Source organism: Lepus europaeus, chromosome 3 (genome assembly GCF_033115175.1).
Source record: "Lepus europaeus isolate LE1 chromosome 3, mLepTim1.pri, whole genome shotgun sequence".
NCBI classification, from domain to species: domain Eukaryota; kingdom Metazoa; phylum Chordata; class Mammalia; order Lagomorpha; family Leporidae; genus Lepus; species Lepus europaeus.
The window spans coordinates 28098748-28121834 of record NC_084829.1 but is presented as its reverse complement, the minus strand read 5'-3'; the positions used below and the strand labels follow the sequence as shown (position 1 = coordinate 28121834).

General features: G+C 41.7%; 1 pseudogene; it reads right to left on the bottom strand.

Moving 5' to 3' along the window:
- Positions 1-22208: 22208 nt before the first annotated feature.
- LOC133756780 (N-alpha-acetyltransferase 50-like) lies at positions 22209-22762 on the bottom strand (annotated as a pseudogene).
- Between the last annotated feature and the right edge of the window lie 325 nt (positions 22763-23087).

Sequence of the window (23087 nt, the reverse complement as noted above, 5' to 3'; positions counted from 1 at the left end):
CCATAAACCTCGTCTCTCTACACCCAGGTTAGGGAACTTCAATAAGTTGCATCTCCTTCTGAACTCCCATATATTACGTATGCCTAATCCCAGGCAACAGAACTCTTGTTAACTGCTTCTCACTACACCCAGGACACAGAACTGTCATAAACTGTGTCTTTCTATGCCCAGCTTACAGAATTGCCGTGAACTGCATCTCCTACATTCACGTTACAGACCTCCAGTAAGCTGCGTCTCCTACACTCAGGCTACAGAATTCCCATATGTTGTGTAGGCCTACTCCCAGGATACAGAACTCTTTTATACTGCTTCTCACTGCAGCCAGGATACAGAACTCCCGTAAACTGTGTCTCCTACACTCAGGTTACAGAACTCCAGTAAGCTGTGTCTCCTACGTTCAGGGTACAGAAATTCTGTAGGTGGTGAATGCCTACTCCAAGGATACAGAACTCTTGTATTCTGCTTCTCACTACACCGAGGATACAGAACTCCCGTAAACTGCATCTCTCTACACCCAGCTTAGGGAACTACCATAAGCAGCGTCTCCTACACTCAGGCTAAAGAAATCCAGTATGTAGCGAATGCCTATTCCTAGGCTACAAAACTCTTGTAAACTGCTTCTCACTACATCCAGGATACAGAACTGCAGTAAAATGTGTCTCTCTATACTCAGGCTACGGAATTCTTGTAAACTGCTTCTCACTACACCCAGGTTACAGAACTCCCATAAACTACATCTCCTACACCCAGGTTACAGAACTCCCATAAGCTGCGTCTCCTACACTCAGGCTACAGAAATCCTGTATGTAGCGAATGCCTACTCCAGGATACAGAACTCCCTTAAACTGCGTACCTCTACACCCAGGTTAGGGAACTCCCTAAGTTGTGTCTCCTATACTCAGGCTACTGAAATCCGGTATATTGTGTATGCTTACGCACAGGCTACAGAACTTGTGTAAACTGTTTCTCACTACACCCAGGTTACAGAACTCCCATAAACTGCATCTCCTACACACAACCTACAGAACTCCCTTAATATGTGTCTCCCTTCTTCTAGAACTCCCAGAAACTGTGTCTTCTACACTCAGACTTCAGAACTGCCATAAACTGCTTCTCCCTACACCCAGGTTACAGAACTCCCATAAACTGCATCTCCTACACACAGCCTACAGAACTCCAGTAATATGCATCTCCCTACTTCTAGACTGCAGAACTCCTGGAAACTGTGTCTCCTACACTCAGATTTCAGAACTGCCATAAACTGCTTCTCCCTACACCAGGCTACAGAACTCCCATAGGCTGTGTCTCCTACACTCAAGCTACAGAAATCCTGTATATCACGTATGCCTACTGCCAGGCTACAGAACACTTTTAAACTGCTTCTCTCTAAGGCAGGACACAAAATTCCAGTAAGCTGTTTCACTCTACACCCATCATACAGAACTCGCATAAACTTTGTTTTTCTACACCCAGGTAAGAAATAGCGTATGTGGTGAATGCCTACTCCCAGGCTACAGAACACTTGTATACTGCTTCTCATTCCACCCAGGATACAGAACTGCCATAAACTGTGTCTCTCTACACCCAGGTTAGGGAACTCCCATAAGCTGCATCTCCTACACCTGGGCTACAGAAATCCCGTATGTGGCGAATGCCTACTCCTAGGCTACAGAACTATTGTTAACTGCTTCTCACTACTTTCAGGATACAAACTCATAAACTGCGTTTCTCTCCACCCAGGTTACAGAAATCCCATAAACTGAGTCTCCTACACTCATGTTACAGAACTCTAGTAAGCAGCATCTCCTACACACAGGCTACAGAACTCCTCTAATCTGCATCTCCTTAACCCTAGGATACAGAAGTCCCATAAACTGTGTTTCCTACACTCAGGCTTCAGAACTCCCATAAACTGCTTCTCCCTACACCCAGGATACAGAACTCCCATATGTTGTGTCTGCTACTCCCAAGCTACAGAACTCCTGTAAGCTGTCTCTCCTATGCTCAGTCTAGAGAACTCCCCTAAACTGCATCTCTCTGCACCCTGCTTACAGAACTCCCATTAGCTGCGTCTTTTACACTCAGGCTACTGAAGCCCTGTATACTGCGTATGCCTACTCCCTGGCTACAGAATTATTTTAAACTGCTTCTCTCTACATGCAGGACACAGAACTCCATTAAACTGATTCACTCTACACCCAGGATAAAGAACTGCCATAAACTGTGTTTCACTACACCATGGTTAGGGAATTCCCATAAGTGGCATCTCCTAAACTCAGGGTACAGAAATCCCGTACAGGGTGAATACCTACTCCCAGGCTTCTGAACTCTTGAATACTGCTTCTTACTCACCCAGGAAACAGAACTCCTGTAAACTGCATCTCTCTACACCCAGGTAAGGGAATTCCCATAAACTGTGTCTCCTACACTCAGGTTAAGAACTCCAGTAAGCTGTGTCTCTGAAACTCAGGCTACAAAAATCTCATATGTGGTGAATGCCAACTCCCAGGATACAAAATTCTTCTATACTGTTCTCAAAACACCCATGATAAAGAAGTGCCTTGAGAGCTTGTTTGGAGGTTCTAGCAGGGGAGCGCAGCTACTCGTATACCCTTGAACGAAGACCGGTCCTCCTCTAGCGGGGAAGGTCGTCCTCTTCGACCGAGCACGCAGCTTCGGGAGGGGTGCACATGGAGTGGTGAGGGAGGAAGGGGACACCCGCCTAGCCAGCCAGATCAGCCGAATCAACCCTGGCGATCAATGGGGTGACAGATGTCGCAGCCAGATTGCCCTCACATCCGATCTTCTGTATATAAAGATAATTGGAAATGAAAAAAAAAAAAAAACCTGGTGTTAAATTGGAAATGGCATAGAAAATTAATTAATTTTTTAAAAAAAATATTATGTAGGATCTCTGTCTTTAATGTGCTGTACACTCTTATTTAATGCTATAACTAGTATTCCAACAGTATTTTTTTTTTCACTTTGTGTTGCTATATGGAGGCAAACTGTTGAAATCTTTACCTAGTATATACTAAACTGATCTTCTGTATATAAAGAGAATTGAAAATGAATCATGATGTAATTGGAAGGGGAGAGGGAGCGGGAAAGGGGAGGGTTGTGGGTGGGAGGGAAGTTTTGGGAGGGGGAAGCCATTGTAACCCATAAGCTGTACTTTGGAAATTTATATTCATTAAATAAAAGTTTAATTTAAAAAAAAAAAAAGAAGTGCCATAAACTGTGTCTCCCTAAAACCAGGTCACAGAACTCCCATAAACTGCGTCTCCTACACTCTGGCTAATGAACTCCCACAAGCTGCGTTTCCTCCACTCAAGCTACAGAAATCCTGTATGTTGTGTATGCTTACTCCCAGGCAGCAGAACTCTTTATACTGCTTGTCACTATACCCAGGCTACAGAACTCCCATATATTGCGTTTGTCTACTCCCAAGCTACAGAACTCCTGTAAAATCTATCTGCTACACTCTGGCTACAGAAATCCTGTATGTCTCAAAAGCCTACTCTCAGGAAACAGAACTCCTGTATATTGCGTCCGCCTATTCCCAAGCTATAGAACTCCCGTAAACTGCATCTCTCTACACCCTGGTTACAGAACTCCCGTAAGCTGCGCCTCCTTAACTCAGGCTACAGAAATCCTGTATATTGCATACTCTCAGGCTACAGAACTCTTTTAAACTGCTTCTCTCTACATGCAGGACAGAGAACTCCAGTAAACTGCTTCACTCTACACCCAGCATACAGAATCCCAATAAACTGCATCACTCTTCACCCAGGGAAGAGAACTCACATAAGCTTCATCTCATACACTGAGGCTACAGAAATCCTGTATGTGGTGAATGCCAACTCCCAGGATACAGAAAACTTGTATACTGCTTCTCACTCCACCAAGGATATAGAACTCCCATAAACTGTGTCTCCCTACACCCAGGTTACAGAACTCCCGTACACTGTTTTCTACACCTCAGTTGCAGAACTCCAGTAAGCTGTGTCTCCTACACTCAAGGTATAGAAATACCGTATATTGTGTATGCCTACTCCCAGGCTACAAAAATATTTTAACTGCTCCTCTCTACACCAAGGATGCAGAACTCCCTTAAACTGCATCTCTCTACACCCTGGTTACGTACTTCCTATAATCAGCATCGCCTACACTCAGGCTACAGAAATCCCATACATTGCATATGCCTATTCCCAGGCTACAGAACTATTTTAGCTGTTTCTCTCTACCCGCAGGACACAGAACTCCAGGAAAATGCTTCACTCTACACCCAGGATACAGAACTGCTGTAAAGTGTGTCTCTCTATACCCAGGATAGGGAACTCCCATAAGCTGCGTCTCCTACACTCAGGCTACAGAAATCCTATATGTGGCGAATGCCAACTCCCAGGATACAGAACTCTTGTATACTACTTCTCAAAACACCCAGGATACAGAACTGCCATAAACTGTGTCTCTCTACACCCAGGTTACCAAACTCCCGTAAACTGCATCTCCTACACTCAGTTTACAGAACTCCAGTAAGCTGGTCTCCTACACTCAGGCTACAGAAATCCCATATATTGCGTATGCCTACTCCCAGGCTACAAAACTCATGTAAACTGCTTCTCACTACACCCAGGATACAGAACTGCTGTAAACTGTGTCACTCTACACCCAGGTTACAGAACACCCATAAACTGTGTTCAGAAATCCCGTATATTACCTACACCTACTCCCAGAACACAGAACTCTTGTAAACTGCTTCTCTCTGCACCCAGATTATAGAACTCCCTGGGTCTCCTACACTCAGGTTAGTGAAATGCCATAAACTGCATCTCCTATGCTCAGGCTGCAGAAATCCTGTATATTGCGTCTGCCTACTGCCAGGTACAGAACTCTTTTAAACTGCTTCTCTCTACACGCAGGACTCAGAACTCCAGTAAACTGCTTTATTCCACACCCAGCATACAGACCCTCTTAAACTGAATGTCTCTAAACCAAGGTTAGGGAACTCACATAAGCTGCATCTTCTACACTCAGGCTACAGAAATCCCGTATGTGGCGAAATCCTACTCCCAGGATACAGAAGTCTTGTATACTACTTCTTACTCCACTAAGGACACAGAATTGCCATAAACCGTGTCTTGGAGTAGGCGTACGCAATATATGGGATTTCTGAAGATTCAGTTTATGAGAGTTCTGTAACCTGAGTGTAGAAAGACACAATTTACAGCAGTTCTGTATCCTAGGTGTAGTGAGAAGCAGTTTACAAGAGATTTGTAGCCTGGGAGTAGGCATACGCAATATACGGGACTTCTGTAGCCTGAGTGTAGGAGATGAAGCTTATGGGAGTTCCATAACCTGGGTGTAGAGAGATGCAGTTTAGAGGGGTTCTGTATGCTAGATGTAGAGTGAAGCAATTTACTGGAGTTCTGTGTCCTGCGTGTAGAGAGAAAGAATTTAAAAGAGTTATGTAGCCTGGGAGTAGGCAAACGCAATATACGGGATTTCAGTAGCATGAGCACAGGAGATGCAGTTTACGGGTGTTCTGTAACCTGGGTGTACAGAGTCGCAGTTTATGGCAATTGTGTATCCTGGGTGTATGCAGAAGCAATATACAAGAGGTCTGTACTGGTGATTTGGCTTTCACCACATACAGGAATTCTGTAGGCTGAGTATAGAAGAAGCTTATGGGAGTTCCCTAACCTGGGTGTACAGATATGCAGTTTACATGATTTCTGTAATCTGCATGTAGAGAGAAGCAGTTTACAAGAGTTCTGTATTCTGGGATTAGGAGTACAAAATATATGGGATTCTGAAGCCTGAGCATAGGATACGCAGTTTTCGGGAGTTCTGTAATCTGGGTGTAGGGAGACACAGTTTACAGCAGTTCTGTATCCTGGATGTAGCGAGAAGCAGTTTACAAGAGTTTTGTAGCCTAGGAGTAGGCATACACTATATACGGGATTTGAGTGTAGGAGAAGCAGCTTATAGGAGATCAGACACCAGGTTGTAAAGAGACGCAGTTTCTGTATCCTGGAGTTTTGTATCCAGGAGTTCTGTATCCTGGGTAGAGTGAGAAGCAGTATAAAAGATTAGATTTCTGTATCCTGGAAGTTGGAATTTGCCACATATGGGATTTCTGTGGCCTGAGTGTAGGTGATCTATATGTGGGTGTAGAGTGAAGTTTACTGGAGTTCTGTGTCCTATGTGTAGAGAGAAGCAGTTTATTTTTTATTTTTTTTTATTTTTTATATTTTTTTAATTTTTGAAAGGCAGAGTGGACAGTGAGAGAGAGACAGAGAGAAAGGTCTTCCTTTTGCCGTTGGTTCAGTTTAAAAGAGTTCTGTACCTGGGAGTAGGCAGACACAATATACAGGATTTCTGCAGCCTGAGCATAGGAGATGCAGTTTACGAGATTTCGGTATCCTTCGTGTAGAGTGAAGCAGTGTACAAGAGTTCTGTATCCTGGGAGTAGGCTTATGCAATATACGAGATATCTGTAGCCTGAGCATAGGAGACGCAGCATAAGGAAGTTCTGTATCCTCAGTGTAGAGAGACACAATTTATGGCAGTTCTGTATCCTGGGTGTATGAGAAGCAGTTTACAAGAGTTTTGTAGCCTTGAAGTATGCATACAAATATTTGGGATTTCTGGAGCCTCAGCATAGAAGACGCAGTTTACGAGAGTTCTGTATCCTCGGTGTAGAGAGACACAATTTACTGCAATTCTGTATCCTGGATGTAGTGAGAAGCAGTTTACTCAATATATAGGTTTCTGTAGCCTGACTTGTATACTGCTTCTCACTACACCCAGAATACAGAACTCCAGTAAACTGTGTCTCTTTACACCCAGGTTACAGAACTATCATAAACTGTGTATCCTACACTCAGGATACAGAAATCCTGCATATAGCGTATGCCTACTCCCAGGCTACAGAACTCTTGTAAACTGCTTCTCTCCACACCCAGGATACAGAACTGCCGTAAATTGTGTCTCTCTACACCCAGGTTACAGAACTTCCTTAAACTGAGTCTCCTATGCTCAGGCTACAGAATTCCCATATATAGCGTATGCCTACTCCCAGGCTAGAAAACTCTTGTAAACTGCTTCTCAATACACCCAGGATACAAAGCTGCCCTAATTTGTGTCTCTCTACACCCAGGTTACACAACTCCCATAAACTGTGTCTCCTACGCTCAGGCTACAGAATTCCCGTATATAGTGTATGCCTACTCCCAGGCTACAGAACTCTTGTAAGCTTTTTCTCTCTACACCCAAGATATAGAACTCCCATAAACTGCATCTCTCTACACTCAGGTTAGGGAACTCCCATAAGCTCGTCTCCTACACTCGGGCTACAGTATGTGGCAAATGCCAACTGCCAGGCTAGAGAACTCTTGTACACTGCTTCTCATTCCACCCAGGATACAGAACTGCTGAAAATTGTGTGTCTCAGCACCAAGGATACAGAACTCCCTTAAACTGCATTTCTCTAAACCCAGGTTAGAGAACTCGAGGAAGATGCATCTCCAATACTCAGGCTACAGAATCCCGTATATTGCGTATGCCTACTCCCAGGCTACAAAACTCTTGTAAACTGCTTCTCTCTAAACACAGGACACAGAACTCCAGTAAACTGCTTCACTCTACACTCAGCATATAGATCACCTACACTCAGGCTACAGAAATCCCATATATTGCATACACCTATTGCCAGGATACAGAACACTTGTACACTGCTTCACTCTACACGAAGATTACAGAAATCCCATAAATTGCATCTCTCTACACCCAGGATATGGAACTTGCATAAGCTTTGTCTCTTACACTCAGGCTACAGAAATCCCATATGTGGCGAATTTCAACTCCCAGGATACAGAACACTTGTATACTGCTTCTCACTCCACCCAGGATACATAACTGCCGTAACTTGTGTCTCTCTACACCCAGGTTACAGAACTCCCATAAACTGTGTCTACTACACTCAGGCAACAGAAATCCCATATATGCCTACTCCCAGGATACAAACTCTTGTAAACTGCGTCACTCTACATGCAGGATACAGAAATGCATAATCTGCATAAACTGCATTTCTCTACACCCAGGTTAGGGAACTCCCATAAGCTTCATCTCATACAATAAGGCTACAGAAATCCTGTATGTGGCAAATGCCAACTCCCAGGATACAGAATTCTTTTATACTGCTCCTCAATACACCCAGGATACACAATTGCCAATATCTGCGTTTCTCTACACCTAGGTAACAAAACTCTCGTAAACTGTGTCTCCTACACTCAGGTTATAGAACTCCAGTAAGCTGAGTCTCCTACACTCAAGCTACAGTAATCCCGCATGGGCAAATGCCAACTCCGAGCATACAGAATTCTTGTATACTGCTTCTCATTTCACCCATGATACAGAACTCTCTAAACTGTATCACTCTACAAGCAGGTTACAGAACTCCCGTTAACTGTGTCTACTGCATTCAGGCTACAGAAATCCCATATATTGTGTACGCCTACTCCCAGGATACAAACTTTTCTAAACTGCTTCTCTCTATACACAGGATTCAGAACCCCCTTAAACTAGTCTCTACATCAAGGTTAGAGAACTGCCAGAAGCTGTGTCTCCTACACTCAGGCTACAGAAACCCCATATATTGCGTCTGCCTACTCCCAGGCTACAAAACTCTTTTAAACTGCTTCTCTCAGATGCAGGACACAGAACTCCAGTAAACTCCTACACTCTAAACCCAGCAAACAGATCATCTACACTCAGGCTACAGAAATCCTGTATGAGGAAATGCCTACTCCCAGGATACAGAACTCTTATATACTGCTTCTCACTACACCCAGGATACAGAACTGCCATAAACTGCTTCTCTCTAAACCCTGGTTACAGAACACCAGTAAGCTGCATCTAGTAAACACAGGCTACAGAATCCCCTATATTACGTATGCATACTCCTAGGCTAGAAAACTCCTGTAAAACTCTTGTAAACTGCTTCTCACTACACCCAGGATACAGAACTGCCATAAATTGTGTCTCTCTACACCAAGGATATACAACCTCCATAAACTGCATCTCTTACACTCAGGCTACAGTGGTCCAGTATATTGTGTACACCTACTCCCAGGCTACAGAAAACTTGTAAACTGCTTCTCACTATACCCAAGATACAGAACCCCCTTAAAGTGCGTCTCTCTACACCCAGGTTAGGGAACTCCCAAGAGCTCATCTCCTACACTCAGGCTACAGAAATCCCATATGGGGCGAATGCCAATTCCCACGATACAGGACTCTTGTACACTACTTCTCACTCCACCCAGGATACAGAACTGCCACAAACTGCATCTCCCTACACTTTATTATAGAACTCCCATAAATTGCGTCTACCACACTCAGGTTACAGAACTCCAGTAAGCTGCGCCTCCTACACTCAGGCTACAGAATCCCGTATAATACTTATGCCAACTCCCAGGCTAGAAAACTCTTGTAGACTGCTTCTCTATACACCCAGGATACAGAACTGCTGTAAATTATGTCTCTACACCCAGGTTACACAACACCCATAAACTGTGTCTCCTACGCTCTAGCAACAGAAGTCCCGTATATTGCGTTTGCCTACTCCCAAGATACAGAACACTTGTAAACCGCTTCTCACTACACCCAAGATATAGAACTGCTGTAAATTGCGTCTCTCTACACAAACGTTACATAACTCTCGTAAACGACATCTCCAGACATTTCGTATATTGTGTATGCCTACTCCCTGCCTACAATACTATGTAAACTGCTGCTCACTATACCCAGGCTACAGAACTCACGTATATTGTGTCTGCCATAAGCTTCATCTCCCATACTCAGGCTACAGAAATCCTGTATGTGGTGAATGCCAACTCCCAGGATACAGGAGTGCTTCTCACTCCATCCAGGATACAGAATTCTGATAAACAGTGTCTTCCTCACCCAGGTTACAGAACACAAGTAAGCTGTGTCTCCTACACTCAGGCTACTTAAATCCAATATATAGTGTATGCCTACTACAGGCTACAGTACTTTGTAAACTGCTTCTCACAATACCCAGACTACAGAACTCCCATATATTGCATCTGCCTACTCCCAAGCTACAGAACTCCTGTAAACTGCATCTCTCTACACCCAGGTTAGTGAACTCCCATAAGCTTCGTCTCCCACATCAGGCTACAGAAATCCTGTATGTGGCAAATACCAACTTCCAGGATACTGAACTCTTGTATACTGCTTCTCACTCCACACAGGATACAGAATTGCCATAAACTGTGTCTTCCTAACCCAGGGTTACAGATCGCCATTAAGCTGCATCTCCTACACTCAGGCTATAGAAGTCCTGTATATTCTGTAGACCTACTCCTTGGCTACAGTACTATGCAGACTGCTTCTCACTATACGCAGACTACAGAACTCCTGTATAAGGTGTCTGCCAGCTCCCAAGCTACAGAACTCCTGTAAAAGACACAGATTGGATGAATGGGTTAAGGAACAAAACCCATCTATTTGCTGCTTACAAGAAACACATCTTTCCAATGAAGATGCATAGAGACTGAAAGTGAAAGGCTGAAAAAATATACACCATGTCAACAGAAATGAAAATGAGCAGGTGTAGCCATCTTAATATCAGACAAAATTAACTTTAACACAAAAACTGTTAGGAGAGACAAAGAGGGGCACTATATCATGATTAAGGGATCAATTCAACAGGAAGATATAACGATTATCAATGTATATGCACCTAATTACAGGGCACTGGTTTATTTAAAAGATTTGTTATGGGACTTAAATGGAGACTTAGACTTAGACTTAGACTTAGACCCCAATTCTCCACTCTCAGAAATAGATCAACAGAACAGAAGATCAACAAGGAGACAGTAGATTTAAATGACACTATAGCCCAAATGGATCTAACAGATATCTACAGAACTTTTCATCCTACACATGAAGAATTTATATTCTTCTCAGCAGTACATGGAAACTTCTCTAGGATTGACCACATACTAGGCCATAAAGCAAGTCTCAGCAAATTCAAAAGAATTAGAATCATACCATGCAGCTTCTCAGACCACAAAGGAATGAAATTGGAAATTAGCAAATCAGGAATTCCTAGAACATATGCAAATACATGGAGATTGAACAACATGCTCCTGAATAAACAATATCATAGAAGAAATTAAAAGAGAAATCAAAAATTTTCTGGAAGTAAATGAGGATAACAGCACAACATACCAAAACTTATGGGATACAGCAAAAGCAGTGTTAAAAGGAAAGTTTATATCAATAGGTGCCTAAATCAAGAAATCAGAAAGGCATCAAATAGATGAGCTTTCAATTCATCTCAAGGATCTAGAAAATCTGCAGCAAACCAGACCCAAATCTAGTAGGAGAAGAGAAATAATTAAAATCAGAGAAGAAATCAACAGGATTGAATCCAAGTAAACATTACAAAAAATCGGCCAAACGATGAGCTGGTTTTTTGAAAAAATAAACAAAATTGACACCTCATTGGCCCAACTAACTAAAAAAAAGAAGAGAAAAGACCCAAATTAATAGGATCAGAGATGAAAATGGAAACGTAACAACAGACACTACAGAAATAAAAAGAATCATCAGAAATTACTACAAGGACTTGTATGCCAGCAAACAGGGAAATCTATCAGAAATGGATAAGTTCCTGGACACATACAACCTACCTAAATTGGACCAGGAAGACATAGAAAACCTAAACAGACCAATAACTGAGACAGAAATTGAAACAATAATAAAGGCCCTCCCAACAAAGAAAAGCCCAGGACCAGATGGATTCACTGCTGAATTCTACCAGACATTTAGAGAAGAACTAACTCCAATTCTTCTCAAACTATTCAGAACAATTGAAAAAGAGGGAATCCTCCCAAATTCTTTCCATGATGCCAGCATCACCTTAATTCCTAAGCCAGAGAAACATGCAACATTGAAAGAGAATTACAGACCAATTTCCCTGATGAACATAGATGCAAAAATCCTCAATAAAATTCTGGCCAATAGAATGCAACAACACATCATCCACCCAGACCAAGTGGGATTTATCCCTGATTTGCAGGGATGCTTCAATGTTTGCAAAACAATCAACATGACACACCACATTAACAGACTGCAGAAGAAAAAGCATATGATTCTCTCAATAGACGCAGAGAAAGCATTTGATAAAATACAACACCCTTTCATGATTAAAACCCTAAGCAAACTGGGTATAGAAGGAACATTCCTCAATACAATCAAAGCAATATATGAAAAACCAACAGCCAACATTCTATGGAATGGGGAAAAGTTGGAAGCATTTCCACTGAGATCTGGTACCAGACAGGGATGCCCACTCTCACCACTGCTCTTCAATATAGTTCTGGAAGTCTTAGCCAGAGCTGTTAGGCAAGAAAAAGAAATCAAAGGGATACAAATTGGGAAAGAAGAACTCAAACTATCCCTCTTTGCAGATGATATGATTCTGTATTTAGGGGACCCAAAGAACTCTACTAAGAGACTACTGGAACTCATCGAAGAGTTTGTCAAAGTAGCAGGATAAAAAATCAATGCACAAAAATCAACAGCCTTTGCATACACAGGTAATGCCATGGCTGAGGAAGAACTTCTAAGATCAATTCCATTCACAATAGCTACAAAAACAATCAAATACCTTGGAATAAACTTAACTGAACACATTAAAGATCTCTACGATGAAAACTACAAAACCTTAAAGAAAGAAATAGAAGAGGATACCAAGAAATGGAGAAATCTTCCACGCTCATGGATTGGAAGAATCAATATCATCAAAATGTTTATTCTCCCAAAAGCAATTTATACATTCAATGCAATACCAATCAAGATACCAAAGACCTTCTTCTCAGATATGGAAAAAATGATGCTGAAATTCATATGGAGACACAGGAGACTTCGAATAGCTAAAGCAATCTTGTACAACAAAAACAAAGCTGGAGGCATCACAAAAACAGATTTCAGGACATACTACAGGGCAGTTGTTATCAAAACAGCATGGTACTGGTACAGAAACAGACGGATAGACCAATGGAACAGAATAGAAACACCAGAAATCAATGAAAACATCTACAGCCAACTCATATTTGAATCAAGGATCCAAAACCAATCCCTGGAGTAAGGACAGTCTATTCAATTAATGGTGCTGTGAAAACTGGATTTCCACGTGCAGAATCATGAAGCAAGACCCCTACCTTTCACCTTACACAAAAATTCACTCGACATGGATTAAAGAAATCTATGACCCGAAACCATCAAATTATTAGAGAGCATTGGAGAAACCCTGCAAGATATAGGTACTGGCAAAAACTTCTTGGAAAAGACCCCAGAAGCACAAGCAGTCAAACCAAAATTAACATTTGGGATTGCATCAGATTGAGAAGTTTCTGTACTTCAAAAGAAACAGTAAGGAAAGTGAAGAGGCAACCGACAGAGTGGGAAAAAATATTTCCAAACTATGCAACAGAGAAAGGGTTGATAACCAGAATCTACAAAGAAATCAAGAAACTCAACAACATCAAAACGAACCACTTGACAAATGCAGAACTCTTGAACACTGTTCTCACTTCACCCAGGATACATAACTGCCGTAAACTGTGTCTCTCTCCACCTAGCTTGCAGAAGTCCCGAAAACTGCATCTCCCACACTCAGGTTACAGAATGCCAGTAAGCTGCATCTCCTACACTCAGGCGACAGAAATCCCGTATATTGTGTATGCCTACTCCCAGGCTACAGTACTGTGTAAACTGCTGCTCACAATACACAGGCTACAGAACTCACGTATATTGTGCCTGCCTACTCCCAAGCTACAGAACTCCTGTAAACTGCATTTCTCTACACCCAGGTTAGAGAACTCCCATAAGCTTCGTCTGCAAATGCAGCCTACAAAAATCCCGTATGTGGTGAATGCCAACTCTCAGGATACAGAACTCTTGTATACTGCTTCTCACTCCACCCAGGATACAGAAATGCAATAAACTGCGTCTTCCTAACCCAGGTTACAGAACGCTGGTAAGCTGCGTCTCGTAAACTCAGGTGACAGAAATCCTATTATTCTAAGTACTATGTAAACTGCTTCTCACTATACCCAGGCAACACAACTCCTGCCTGCTCCCAAGCTACAGAACTACCATAAACTGCGTCTCCTACACTCATGTTACAGAAATCTCGTATATTGTGTACGACTACTCCCAGGCTACAGAACACTTGTAAACTGCTTCTCACTACACCCAGGATACAGAACCCCCTTAAAGTGCGTCTCTCTATACCAAGTTAGGGAATGCCCATAAGCTTGTTTCATACACTGACACTACCGAAATACCTTATGTGGCGAATGACAGCTCCCAGGATACAAAACTTTTGTAGACTGCTTCTCACTCCACCCTGGATACAGAATTCCCATAAACTGCGTCTTCCTAAACCAGGTTACAGAACGCCGGTAAGCAGTGTCTCCTACACTCAGGTGACAGAAATCCCGTATATTGTGTAGGCCTACTCCCAGGCTACAGTACAATGTAAACTGCTTCTCACTATACCCAGGCTACAGAACTCCTGTATGTTGCGTCTGCCTGCTCCCAAGCTAAAGAACTCCCGTAAACTGCGTCTCCTACGCTAATGCTACAGAAAGCTCATATATTTCAGACGCCTAATCCCAGGCTACAGAACACTTGTAAACTGCTTCTCAGTACACCCTGGATGCAGAACCCCCTTAAATTGCTTCTTCTACACCCAGGTTAGGGAACTCCCATAAGCTCGTCTCCTACACTCGGGCGACTTAAATCCTGTATCTGGTGAATGCCAACTCCCAGAATACAGAACTCTTGTATACTGCTTCTCACTACATCCAGGATACAGAACTGCCACAAACTGCGTCGCTCTACCCCTAGCTTACAGAACTCCCGTAAACTGCATCTCCCACACTCAGGTTATAAACTGCAGTAAGCTGCATTTCCTACAATCAGGCTACAGAATCCCGTATATTACTATGCGTACTGCCAGGCTAGAAAACTCTTGTAAACTGCTTCTCCATACACCCAGGATACAGAACTGCTGTAATTGTACCTAACTACACCCAGGTTACACAACTCCTGTAAACTGCGTCTCCAGAAATTTCGTATCTTGTATATGGCTATTCTCAGGCTATAGTACTATGTAAACTGCTTCTCACTATACCCAGGCTACAAAACTCCCATGTGTTGCGTCTGCCTACTCCCAGGCTACCAAAAACCTGTAAACTGCATTTTCTACACCTAGGTTAGGAAACTCCCATGAGTTTTTTCTGCTACACTCAGCCTAAAAAATCCTGTATGTGGTGAATGCCAACTCCCAGTATATAGAACTATTGTATACTGCTTCTCACTCCACCCAGGATACAGAATTGACATAAAATGTGTCTTCTTAACCCAGTTTTACATAACGCCATTAAGCTGTGTCTCCTACACTCAGGCTACAGAAGTCCTGTATATTGCGTATTCCTACTCCCACACTACAGAACTCTTGTAAACTGCTTCTCTCTACACCCAGGATATAGAACTCCCGTAAACTGCATCTCTCTACACCCCAATTAGGGAATTCCCATAAGCTTCATCTCCCACACTCAGGCTACAAAAATCCCGTATGTGGTGAATGCCAACTCCCATGATACAGAACTCTTGTATTCTGCTTCTCACTCCACCCAGGATACAGAATTGCCATTTTCTGCAACTTTCTAATCCAGGTTACAGAACGCCGGCATATCCTATTCTCAGGCAACAGAAATCCCATATATTGTGAAAGTCTTCGCCCAGGCTGCAGTACTATGTAAACTACTTCTCACTATACCCAGGTTACAGAACTCCCGTATATTGCGTCTGCCTGCTCCCAAGCTACAGAATTCTCGTAAAGACTCCTATGCTCATGTTACAGAAATCTCGTTTATTGCATACGCCTAATCCCAGGCTACAGAACACTTCTAAACTGCTTCTCACTAAACCCTGGATGCAGAACCCCCTTAAATTGTTTCTTCTACACCCAGGCTAGGGAACTCCTATAAGCTCGTCTCCTACACTCAGGCTACAGAAATCCCATATGTGGCGAATGCCAACTCCCAGGATACAGAACTCTTGTAACTGCTTCTCACCCCACCCACGATACAGAATTGCCATAAACTGTGTCTTCCTAACCCAGGTATACAGAACGTCATTAAGCTGCGTCTCCTACACTCAGGCTACAGGAGTCCCGTATATTGCGTATGCCTACTCCCAGGATACAGAACTGCCATAAATTTTGTCTCTCTACACCCAGGTTACACAACTCCCGTAAACTGCGTCACCAGAATTCCCGTATATTGCGTACAACACTCCCAAGATACAGAACTCTTGTATCCTGCTTCTCACGCCACCGAGGATACAGAATTGAGATAAACTGCGTCTTCCTGACCCAGGTTACAGAACACTGGAAGCTGTATCTCCTACACTCATGCAACAGAATAACCGTATGTGGCGAATGCCAACTCCCAGGATACAGAACTCTTGTATACTGCTTCTCACTCCACCCAGGATACAGAATTGCCCTAAACTGCATCTTCCTAACTCAGGTTACACAATGTCAGTAAGCTGCATCTCCCACACTCAATCCCGTATATTGTGTAAGCCTACTCCCAGGCTACAGTACAATGTAAAATGCTTCACACTATACCCAGGCTACATAACTCTCGTATATTGCATCTGCCTACCCCATGCTACAGGTCTCCCGTAAACTGCATCTCCTATGCTCATGCTACAGAAATCTCATATATTACATATGGCTATTCCCAGACTACAGAACAATTGTAAACTACTTCTTCCTACACCCAGGATACAGAAACCCCTTAAAATGCGTCTCTCTACACCCAGGTTATAGAACTCCTATAAATTGCGTCTCCTACACTCAGGCTACAGAAATCCCCTATGTGACGAATGCCAACTCCCAGGACACAGAATTCTTGTATACTGCTTCTTACTCCTCCCAGGATACAGAACAGCTACAAACTGCATCTCCTTACACACAAGTTACAGAACTCCAGTAAACTGCATCTCCTACACTCAGGATACACAATCTCGTATATTGCGTATGCGTACTCCCAGGTTACAAAACTCTTGTAAAACCCTTGTAAACTGCTTCTCACTACATCCTTGCTACAAAACTGCCTTATGTTGTGCCTGCCTACTCCCAAGCTACAGAACTTCTGTAAACTGCATCTCTCCACACCCAGGTAGGGGAACTCCTATAAGCTTCGTCTGCTACACTCAGGCTATAAAAATCCCACATGAGGTGAATGCCAACTCCCAGGATACAGAACTCTTTTTTTTTTTTACCAGAACATCTCGTAAGTTTATTTCAGATGTAATAGCAATGTTAAAATTGACAAGTTTAATCTTTACTGCACCAAGTAAACTTACCATTAAGTATTTTTTTTAAAGTTATCCCCTCCAAAAAACTGAGGGAGCTTTTCTTTTTCCACCACCACATATCAAAGTGTCCCAATATTTCTCTTTTTGAAGGACTTTCAATTGATGAGTAACTGCCTTTGAGATACATTTCAGAACTTCATTCCTCAAATAAAAACTAATCTGGACAAATTATATATTGCATAGATTTCTCTACAGATGCTTTTCTTTAGAACCCAAATGGAAATACCCTAAAGTAAAATTTTAACTGTTTTGCTCATAGTAAGAACTATCTGACCTGAAAAATATGATGAATATAATCTGTGATCTTCCAGTTAACACAAGTATTGTTTGACTTTATAGTTTTCACCACATAACAAATAATCAAATCAACATGAGACATTACATTAGTCTTTACTGATTCATAGTTATATGAACTAGACCTAGCTTCTACCTGTTCCACTTCCTCTTCCTCTATAAGTGGACAGAATACAAGTTTGATGTAGGACAATTAACCCTTTACAAACATTTACAATTTAGAATAAGTCACTGACTAGTGTGGAAAAAGAAATTCTATAATGATAGGGAGCCTAAACACTCAATTCAAATTTTTTTCTTCCTTAAATAACATGTACTTAATAATGAGGCAGCTATTCGGTTTTTCAATAACAACATTTAGGGATACATTCATAGGACTGATTAGACAGTCCTGTGAAATGGTTATAGAAATAGAGGCAGTGTCATTTATATATCAAAATCTATTTTAATATCTGGAAGTTTACAAAAAAGCTGAATTCTTCAAACTAATTATGCCTTCTGTGACTTAAGCACTCTTTTCTTGGCAAGACCAAGCTGAAACTTATCCATAAAGATAAAGGTGCTTAACTCCTAAACTTTTCTTCTAACCTTAGATTTGGACTGTTTAAACATTTAAGAAACTGACACCCTAAAAACCAATATGGTCTTTTCTACATTTAACTATCTGAAGTTTAGAACCCTATAAACTCACTCATCAATTTATCTTTCTTTTCTGTATTATTCTTGGCACTCAATTAAGTCTGGCAAAGTCTACTGTACTTTGTACTTTCACATTCTCAAACAAAAACTTAACATTATAAAGTGTACATAAGCACTTTGCATAATAATTGTCATTTAACATATCTGGAGATGAAACCTCATACCAGCATTTACATAACAGGATAAGTATTATGAATCAATATTCCACTTAAGTCCAAGCCCTGTACACTGTTTTAAAGTTTAATGAGAGCATTTTTTGGGTCATAAGTACTGGCAATCTGTTCTAAATATTGGAGATGGGACTATGGGAGGAAAACATGAATATTTCAGATATCTCCTATCTCACAAAACTCATCAATCTGTCAAAGTCACTCACTAAGTGCCAGAAAACTACCTGTCATAAACCAGTCATATCAGTAGAAGAGGTCACAGTGATATCTGCATTATTAACACTTTGTACTTCTACTTTTCCAAGAATAGAAGCACTGTGTTTAACAATTCCCCTTACCCCAAATTCTTCAACTCAAAATACATAGGCACAGAGTCTAAGCAAATCTGAGATGTTCTCCAACAGATAAGGAATATCAGAGCTATGTTATTCTCAAAAATACTGTCTAGATATTCTTACCTGTATTATCAAATTTTTGATGGTTACACTTTTAACAGCCTGCATTAGTTAACATTAAATGCATTTATTGTGCCACAAGTACATCTATGCTTCCTTTTTAGGTTATTTTTTAATATATCAAAGAAGAAACATCTGCTTCAGGATTATTTAAGGGCATTGACCTATAAGGACATCAATTCCACTTTTAATATGAAACTATTACTGGATTTACTGAAGAAAAAGAAGAGGAGAATATTTTTTTTTCCATTCTGTTGGTTGCCTCTTCACTTTCCTGACTGTTTCTTTTGAAGTACAGAAACTTCTCAATTTGATGCAATCCCAAATGTTAATTTTGGTTTTGACTGCCTGTGCTGTTGGAGTATTTTCCAGGAAGTCTTTGCCTGTGCCTATATCTTGCAGGGTTTCTCCAATGCTCTCTAATAATTTGATGGTTTCGGGTCGTAGATTTAAGTCTTTAATACATGTTGAGTGAATTTTTGTGTAAGGTGATAGGTATGGGTCTTGCTTCAAGCTTCTGCACGTGGAAATCCAATTTTCCCAGCACCATTAATTGAATAGACTGTCCTTATTCCAGGGATTAGATTTGGGTCTTTGGTCAAATATAAGTTGGCTGTAGATGTTTGGATTGATTTCTGGTGTTTCTATTCTGTTCCATTGGTCTATCCATCTGTTTCTGTACCAGTACCATGCTGTTTTGATAACAACTGCCCTGTAGTATGTCCTAAAGTCAGGTATTGTGATGCCTCCGGCTTTGTTTTTGTTGTACAGGATTGCTTTGGCTATTCGAGGTCTTCTGTGTCTCCATATGAATTTCAGCATCATTTTTTCCAGATCTGAGAAGAAGGTCTTCGGGATCTTGATGGGTATTGCATTGAATGTATAAATTGCTTTTGGGAGAATAGACATTTTGCCCATATAGCAACATATAGTGAAAAAACTACCATTGGATTACTAATTATAGCATTAAATAGCAATGTACAGCACATTAAAGACAGAGATCCTACATAATTTTTTTTTCCAAATTAATTAATTTTCTATGCCATTTCCATTTTAACACCAGGTTGTTGTTTTTTTTTCATTTCCAATTCTCTTTATATACAGAAGATCAATTCAGTATATAATTAGTTAAGACCTCATCAGTTTGTGCCCACACAGAAACGCAAAGTATAAAAATACTGTTTCAGTACTAGTTATAGCACCACTTCGCTTTAGACGACACATTAGGGACAGATCCCACATGGGGTGTAAGTACACAGTGACTCCTGTTGCTGATTTAACAATTTGACACTCCTGTTCATGGCGTCAGTAATCTCCCTAGGCTCTAGTCATGAGATGCCAGGGCTATGGAAGCCTTTAGAGTTCGCTGACTTTGATCTTATTCCGATAGGGTCATAGTCAAATTGGAAGTTCTCTCCTCCCTTCGGAGAAGGGTACCTCCTTCTTTGATGGCCCCATTCTTTCCACTGGGATCTCACTCACAGAGATCATTCATTTAGGTCTTTTTTTTTTTCCATGATATCTTGGCTTTCCATGCCTGCTATACTCTCATGGGCTCTTCAGCCAGATCTGAATGCCTTGAGGGCTGATTCTGAGGCCAGAGTGTTGTTTAGGACATCTGCCATCCTATGAGTCTGCTGTGTATCCCACTTCCCATGTTGGATCTTTCTCTCCCTTTTTGATTCTATCAGTTAGTATTAGCAGATACTTGTCTTGTTTGTGTGATCTCTTTGACTCTTAGAGCTATCAGAGCTATCAATTGTGAGCTGAAATTGATCACTTGGACTAGTGCGATGGCATTGGTACATGCCATCTTGATGGGATTGTGTTGGAATCCCCTGGCACATTTCTAACTCCACCATTTGCGGCCAGTCCGATTGAGCATGTTCCAAATTGTTCATCTCCTCCCTCTCTTTTTCCACTCTTAGATTTAACAGAGATCACTTTTCAGTTAGAATTTAAACACCTAAGAATAATTGTGTGTTAATTACTGAGTTCAACCAATAGTACTAGAACAACAACAACAACAACAAATACTAAAAAGGATAAAGTATTACATTGTACATCTAAAGTCAGGACAGGAGCTGATCAGTTCATTGTTGCTTATAGTGTCCATTTCACTTAACAGGTTTCCTCTTTGGCGCTCAGTTGTCACCGATCAGGGAAAACAAATGATATTTTTCTCTTTGGGACTGGCTTAATTCACTCAGCATGATGTTTTCCAGATTGCTCCATCTTGTTGCAAATGACTGGGTTTTGTTGTTTCTTACTGCTGTATAGTATTCTATGGAGTACATGTCCCATAATTTCTTTATCCAGTCTACTCTTGATGGGCATTTGGGTTGGTTCCAGTTCTTAGCTATTGTGAATTGAGCTGCAATAAACATTAATGTGCAGATGGCTTTTTTATTTGCCAAATTAATTTCCTTTGGGTAAATTCCAAAGAGTGGGATGGCTGGGTTGTATGGTAGGGTTATGTTCAGTTTCTGAGGAATCTCCAGACTGACTTCCATAGTGGCTTAACCAGTTTGCATTCCCACCAACAGTGGGTTAGTGTCCCTTTTTCCCCACATCCTCTCCAGCATCTGTTGTTCGTAGATTTCTGAATGTGAGCCATTCTCTCCGGGGTGAGGTAAAACCTCATTGTGGTTTTGATTTGCATTTCCCTGATTGCTAGTGATCTTGAACATTTTTTCATGTGTCTGTTGGCCATTTGGATTTCCTCTTTCGAAAAATGTCTCTTGAGGTCCTTGGCCCATCTCTTAAGTGGGTTGTTTGTTTTGTTGTGGATTTTCTTGATTTCTTGTAGATTCTGGTTATCAACCCTTTATCTGTAGTATAGTTTGCAAATATTTTTTCCCATTCTGTTGGTTGCCTCTTCACTCTCCTGACTGTTTCTTTTGCAGTACAGAAACTTCTCAATTTGATGGTATCCCAAATGTTAATTTTGGTTTTGACTGCCTGTGCTCCTGGGGTCTTATTTTTGAAAGTCCTTGAAAGAATGAAACTTCTAGAAGAAAGAAAGGAGGAGAAACAAGAACAAGGAAGGAAGGAAGCTTTAAAAGAAAGGAGGGGGGATCAATGGGCCTTTCTTTTATTTGGCGACAAGCAAGTGCAAGGAAGTTCATTTGTCATTTGTTCCGTTGTCTGTCTTTTGCACATCTGCATTCTGACCAGAAGGGACTTTGAGGTTTTTCTGTAGCACGTGAGCATCTGCTGGCTCTCTCCTCTTGTAGTAGTTCTTTGTCTCAATAATCTCAAAGCCAAATTTCCTGTAGAAGTCAATTGCCAATTCATTGCTGATCTGCACATGCAGATAAATGTTGTCAAAAGTGCCATCTTTTTCACAGATTTCTAAGATGTGATTTAGCATTTTCGTCCCTATTCCTAGCCTTCAGTAAGGTGCCAGACATCCTAATGTCATGATGTAAAGCCTCTTCTGATTCTGTGAATGATCCACCCTACAGCATATTGCACCTACAGCAATATCATTGAAATAAGCAAGTTTTGCTAGCTCTCCAACCTCCAGCACTTCCTTTAGAACTTGTCATTATAGCTGACTGGAAAGATGACTTGGTTCAATCTCTTCCACTGTTTAATATTGTGTGGTGTCACATCTCCCAGCTCGATCCGGCTACCTTTCATCTTCCCCGCCTGCTGAGGCCATCGTTACCACCGCTATCAACGCCATCATCATCGTCGCCGCCGCCCAGAGCCCTCAGCGCGCTCAGCTCAGGCCACTCAACCTCCCAAGCCGGCCTCCTCGCTTCAGGCAGCAAGCAGAGCATGGGACAGAGACCACGACAGCCGAACTCAGCCCTGAGCCTCCGGAAGGGGTGGGAGGTGTCTCCCGCCACCGCAAGGGTGCCTGCGCTGCCCCACACGTGCACCCGCTGCTGCCCGATACAGATGCTTCTCATTCCACACAGGATACAGAATTCCCATAAACTGTATCTTCCTAACTCAGGTT